This window comes from Palaemon carinicauda, chromosome 30 (assembly GCF_036898095.1).
Source record: "Palaemon carinicauda isolate YSFRI2023 chromosome 30, ASM3689809v2, whole genome shotgun sequence".
Lineage (NCBI taxonomy): Eukaryota > Metazoa > Arthropoda > Malacostraca > Decapoda > Palaemonidae > Palaemon > Palaemon carinicauda.
Window position 1 is genome coordinate 11,251,812 of NC_090754.1, and position 7,500 is coordinate 11,259,311.

Sequence of the window (7,500 nt, forward strand, 5' to 3'; positions counted from 1 at the left end):
GAGTTTTTTAAAAGGCTAAGACTTTAATTGTTGTAGGACTATTATCGACCTGATTCGAGGTGTAACGGCTTTGAGAATTTTAAAATATTAAATAATACAGATGACATTCAAAAATATAGTTTTATTATGAATTTGAATATAGTACACAATTGTTACAAAATTATCACTTAGTCTGTATAAAGCGGTAACAAAGTAGTTTTATTTAACAGATTACTGAATCAAACAAATTACATCTCAATGCACACTTATCCTTGCTAAATAATGAGGAAGAAAAAGGTACCGTTTATAATTAAAGAAAATCAAATCACTTATATCCTAATACATGAAGGCCACAGGACTAGATTATACACTTAGATTCTATCAAATTATTTAGTAACATTTCACTTCCTAACGGCAAGCTAAGTAAAATAGGCTTATACAGCACGTGTTTCAAACACCCTCATACACTGTAAAGGTATTTTCTTTTTTGTTGTATATCTCACTCTACACCTCACTCTTAATGGAACCTGCTTAAGCCTATCTTTTCAATATCTATTTTGTTTGAATTTTTGCGGTCTTATTGACTTAAACGTGTTGTATATAAACTCGCTATCTGTTGAAATAATGTTAGTTGCTTTCACCTCCCCTCTCAGTTATAAACTAACGGGTCCCTCTTACATTGGTGACCATCGGAGAGACCAGCTCCATCCCTCCTTCCCCCTCACTACTGTAGCTTACTGTTTGATGATGCCACCCTCAAACTTGACTCTCCTATAAATGTTATTCCATTGAAACTAACGCCCCTCACCAGTACAGAAGCATTTACCTGGTTTCGTCATGCAGAGGTCTAATTCCGCACCAAGGTCTTGACTCGCTCAAGCGCCAAAGCAGATTATGTTCTTGCAGCAATCCGTAAGGATATTTTATAGGATATCTCTGATTGGATTTGCAGGCAAGGGGAATCACCTACAGCATACAACCCTTTCAAAACAAACCTGGAGCACTACTCACCATCCACAGTTGCCTGTATAGCCAAACTTTTTCAGCTCTCTCAACAATTGTTGGGGGACCAATAGGCTTCGCTCACCCTCAAGGAAAGGATCAGTATTGTTCGCTTGCAAACTGATGCAGACCGTTCTCCTCGTGACATGAACCTACTTCGTGCCCTTCGTGTACAACGGTTACCCAAACCTGTACATGCTGCCATATCTAATGTCGATATTATGCCCATGAAAGACCTGATGACCAAAGGCCACGGCTTTATGGGTAACCACTTCGCCACCTTCAAGATCTCCATTAATGCTACCATTCTTCATAAAAAAGGAAAACTATTCAAAATTGACCGAAGTTGACGTGAATGCGGTAGGACACAACTCTGTGACGTGCCAGAGTTGTGACAAAGCTACTCCCCACCCACCACTAGCTCACTTCTCAACCAATGACCTCTACAGCCACTCACTGATGCCCGTTGGCCGCAATTATGCTACTACCACTCCAGATTCAGGGCTGGGAAGAAATGTTTAAATGTGCCAAAAAGATTGTAAGAATGCCATCACTTTTGGCGGTGGCCTCTTCTGTCACCAGTCTTTTTCTTTTTTCACATGATGCAGGTATGGACGTTAGATTTTTGGTAGACAAAGATGCTTACCATTCTATTCTGGCAAGGCCACTTTCCAGGATAAAAAGAGGATACCCACCCACGGTTTCAAGTACATACATATACAAATACAAAAGGCACTTCCCCCAATTTTGGGGGGTAGCCTACAACAACAAGAAACAAAACAAAAAAGGGGACCTCTACTCTCTACGTTCCTCCAGCCTAACCAGGGACTCAGCCGAGTTCAGCTGGTACTGCTAGGGTGCCACAGCCCAACCTCCCACATTTCCACCACAGATGAAGCTTCATACTGCTGAGTCCCCTACTGCTGCTACCTCCACGGTCATCTAAGGCACCGGAGGAAGCAGCAGGGCCTACCGGAACTGCGTCACAATCGCTCGCCATTCATTCCTATTTCTAGCACGCTCTCTTGCCTCTCTCACATCTATCCTCCTATCACCCAGAGCTTTCTTCACACCATCCATCCACCCAAACCTTGGCCTTCCTCTTGTACTTCTCCCATCAACTCTTGCATTCATCACGGTTTCAAGTACCTCACATTAACGTTTGGAAGAGCAGAATATAGTTGGAAGCTTTGCATTGCTGATGACACATTGCCAATCCTCAATTCAGATTCCCTCTCGCTTTTCATCTCCCTTGTTGATGTCATCCACCGATGGTTAGTCAATACAGGCTCTTCCCTGTAAAAACACCTTGGAGATTACAAGGGCCTGAACATGTTAACAGAACTGGATTTCTACACGCTCGTGAACATCGCCAACGTGATCTCCTACTTGCACAAATCAAAGGATCCTCTTCAAGAAGTGACATTTTGCAATGCAAAGATTGCCCTATCAACTGCTACTGCTCTCACTTTTAATGTGTCACATCTGACTCTCATTCTCTCCACCGATACCAGCGAAGTCACTGTAGGGGCAGAACTCAAGCAGGTGGTTGACGGGCCACCCATTGTACTTCTTCAGTACAAAACTGTCCAAGGAGGAATCCGGCTACTGTACCATCGACCGTGAATTGCTGGCAGTGCACTTTCGTTACTTCTTAGAAGGTACGATATTTGTCTTGCACACGGACTACATGCCTCTGGTGAACGCTTTCACCTGACAGTCCAACACCTAGTTTGCCAGTCAATGCCGACATCTCTCTATAGTAGCCAAATACAACTGCATCTTTAAACACCTCCCTAGGGAAAAAAATCCAATTGCTGATACTCTGTCAAGGCACATATTAGCTGCCATTCACCTGGGCTTGCATTACAATGATTTGACACAAGCCCAACGAAAAGATCCAGAATACCAAGAATGTAGGATATCCTGCACATCCCTCCATTGGGATGACGTCACCCTCAATAACTCCAACACGACCCTCCTCTGTAAGGTCACTGCGCAGACAAGTGTTAGATTTCATGCATAGCCTTTAACATCAGTTGCACCGATCTACTGCACAGTTTCTGAAGACGAAATTCATTTAGCACGGCATTACTAACGATGCTATGGATTCGATCTACACCTGTACTTAATAAATGTCAAACGTCAAAAATACATTGACATACGGAATCAGTAGTGGGCACCTTTCCTCAACATCAGCATTGTTTTACCCATATTCACATATACGTAGTAGGTCCCTCACCCACATCATAAGGACATCGTTACCAGTTTACTGTTATCGACCGCTCCACTCATTGGCCTGAATCCATTCATATGGAAACTGTAACACCCGCTTCATGTACATCTGCTTTACTCTCAGGATGGATAGCAGGAATAGGGATCCCTTAGCGTATTACTTTTCACAGGTGTACCACTTTTACCAATCAATTATGGACATCATTAGCAAAGCTCTCTGGAATCACACTATATCAGAAAATCACCTACAGCCCTGCTGCCATTGGAATGGTTGAACGTTTTCGTCACTCCCTCAGAGCAACTTTGATGTCCCGCATCAAGGACTCCAACTGGCTTACCCAACTTTCCTGAGTTCTCCTGGGATTAAGGATCACTCCTATAGACACACTGGATGTCTCAGCAGTTGAAATTGTGTAGGGCGGCCCGTTGGTCGTCATTGCCCAATTTGTTCTGCCTGCAACCTCTTCTGACAATCTCCAGCACCTACATCAAATTTGGGGAATTTTATCCATGCCGCCAGGCATTCATGCCTATGCTAAGCAACACATATCGACAGAATTGCATTCTGCGCTGCATATTTTCTTGTGCAATGACACTAGCAAGCCACCTCTAACACCTCCTTATAGGTGCCCTTTCCTCAGGATCCGTCGCAATCCAAAGGAATTCTTAATCAACATTTGGGACAAAGAAGACTGGGTCTTCATTGATCACCTAAACCCCGCGTATTTCCAGCAAGATAAGCTGCCTACAGTATGTATCTGAAGACTAGAGCACCCCATTTCACATTTGTCTATTTTAGGTGAGGGGAGCCATGTACCACACATGTTTCACACAAGCTAGTACACTGTAACATAATTTTTTTTTTATTGTATATCTTGCTCTCCACCTTAATATCAACAAAACCTGTTTAAGCCTGCCTTTTCAGGAATTATTTTGTTTAAATTTCTGTGACTTTCTTGTCCCGAACCTATTGTATATAAACTCGCTATCTGTTGAAATAAAATTAATTGGATTCACCTCGCCTCTTAGTTAACACCTAACCGCTGACTCTCATAGGCTACTGAGTAGTTTGACCTAGTAACTACATAGTGATTATACATTTGTTACACCAGTTATCAACACTTCATTTTGTTAAAGTAATTCAAGCGCAAAGTATATATGCTGAGGCAGTTATATTTTCACTTCATTCCCTTAAACACAGTACACAATTAGAGCTATAAATCAGAGATGTCGAAAAGAACAGATATAGCAGAGCCTGGGAGAAACTTACCTTCTATCCGCCTTAAAGTAGTTTAACTTTCAGGGAAATATGTACTCTTTTGTTCCCCCAATAACTTTTATATACCGATCTTTGGGCATGCAATACAGTTCAGTGTCACATGGTACAACACAAAACTTCGGCCCCAAAATACTTGCAAGGATTTTACTAAAACTATATCTTTTTATTTGATAAAAAAAGACTCATAAAGAATTCTATGTTTACAAAGATATGATTATTTTCTGAATCACGGCTCTCTTTTCCTGAGTTCATAAAGACTCTCACAAAGAAATCTATACTAACAAATATATAACTTAATTTCTGAATCGGCGGTCATTCTTGATAGTTCATTTCCGTTATAACATTATCAACTCAAGTTTTCTTTTCGATGGGTTCTGGATGTTTCTATATTCCCTAAATCGCTTAGATTTTTCCAGAAACTAATAAAAGTACACAGCATTAGATTTTTTCCATTCGTAATAGTAGATTCATTCAAGATCCCTCTACACCAACTTACTTGATATATATGTAGATATGAATGTGTATTTACATAGCAATAATTTATAATGATAATATTAATAAATACAAGGGGTTCGGTGTTTACTTTTCTGTAGGTAAGGGTAGAACACACTCTTCAGCTATGGTAAGCTGCTCTCCTAGGAGAAGGGCACTCCGAAATCAAACCATTATTCTTTAGTTTTTGAGTGTCGTGGTCTCTGTACCATGGTCTACAACTGCCTTGGGTACGAGATCTCTTGTTTGAGGGTACACTCAGGTACACTTTTCTATCTGCTTCCTCATTTCCTTTTTCTCGATGGGTTATGTTTCCCTATTGGAGCCCTTGTCTCATTGTTTCTTTTGTGAAAACTCGATGTATATACAATATACATTTTTACATACTTCTACTGAGGTAGTCTGCATACATGATTTCTTTATATTTCACAGTTTTCTTCCAACTCTGGTCTCTTACTCAATTATTCCAGCAGCTATATCATCACAGGATTCGGGATAAATAGTTCTTCAACAGACTTACACATCAAATCATTCCACCATTCACATCAATTTCTAATTCCATTAATCATACAGTTTCGTTACTTCGAATGATCCCTTCTATTGTAACAATAGCTAGTTATATTTGTTATGCAATAATAGAAGTACTTCATTACATCCCTTTAACTTCCAGTTTTTCGTCTTCCGATTGTAACAATGATGAGCACCTTCTTATACACAGCAACATTCCTCCATACATAATAGGAGCTCTAAATGCAAGACACCAATTTATGGGTCATGCAGACACAAATACAATAAGGAACACATTAAATCAACACATAAACAATAATCTTCTAACATATATAGGCCTAATGTTTAAAACAATAACAATCATAATACTAAACTCTCAACAAAACCAATAGTCACAGAAGTACAAGACAGGCGCAACATTAAGAAGGCTAATTAGGAAATCTTTAAAGATAAAATAACAAGAAAAATAGCCACACAGGAGCAAGAAATTGACCTAAACAACAACGAAACTACAACAAAAAACACAATAAACTCAGCAATAACAAATTGATGTCCGACATCTCAGAAAAACAGAAACAGTCTCCAATAAAAAGAATATCATACCATAAACACTCCCCATGTAGCAACTACTTCAATATACTCACCCAACAATTAAATTACGTACAAACAAACACACATACATGGATAAGGGTTACATACACCTTGATAAGATACATCCAAAATGAAATAATTGAAGAATCCAACAGAATGCACAGAGAAAACTGGAACAACACGATAGTAATACTAGGAAAAACATACAAAAACCCACAGAAATTCTGGGAAAATCTACAAAGACTATTGGGAGAACCCAAAATAGAAATACCATACTTAATGAACAGTAATGGTGAAAAGTACAAGACACGGAAAACCAAATTAAATTACTAACCAAAACATGGGCAAGCACCTTCTAAATTACAGACCAAGAAAATGCAAATTTCAATAGGGATTTAGAAACATAAGTCCTCAACTTCCTACAAAAGAACAGGGAACGAATAAAACCCCTATCAAAATCCAGATCTGCAAAGACTGGATGAGAACAATATTTTAATAGCCGACATTAAAATACATGATATAATTAAAGCAGTGAAATCATTTAAGCACAAAGCACCAGGTAAAAGTAGCATAAACATAATAATACTATCAAAACTACAAATGGTGGAATGCAAAAGATTCCAATATATATTAAACATAACATTCTCAATGGGATATTAGCCAAAATCAAACAAAGAAGGAATTATCATACTTCCCCCCAAACCAGGGAAAGACGCAAAACAGCCAGCAAACAGAAGACCAATCACACTGCTGGAAGTTCCAGGAAAAGTGTTTAAACACAAGAATAAGGAGATCCCTAGAAAGTAACAATAATTTGTACAAACATTAACATGGTTTCAGGACTGTAACTGCCCTCGTGGCAATTAACGAAACAATAGCCATGAACCAACCACATAAAAAATACCAATACAATATCATCTACAGAGATATCTCTAAGGCATTTGATAAAGTATGGCATGACGGCCTTAAATATAAAGTACTCCAATAGGGGCTCATAATATTTAAGGAAAAACTCCTCCCAAACTACATTAATGGATGACATGGGATGGATTGTGAAAGATTAAAAGTAGTAAGAGGTAGTGCATTTTCTGCAGATACCAGTAGACTCAAAACTGCGATTTGTGTTTTAGAAGGTCAATAAGTGGTAACCATGAGGAATGGCATATGTACAATCGTGTTGGTGAAGGATTTCGTTCTTGTTGAGAAGTTCACCAGAAATAGTGGGCATATTTCTACTCACAAGTAATGAAATAGTCTCATGACTAGATACTCCACTGTTTGGCCTTATCATTGACGATGTCCCTGGTTCTTACAGTGGTTTAAAACCAGAATCTTAAAAATGTGCTGTAGTAACTCGAAGTCAAGCCAAGCAAAAAATGACGTTGCCAAAACTCAAAGTAGCTGAAAGTAGTCGT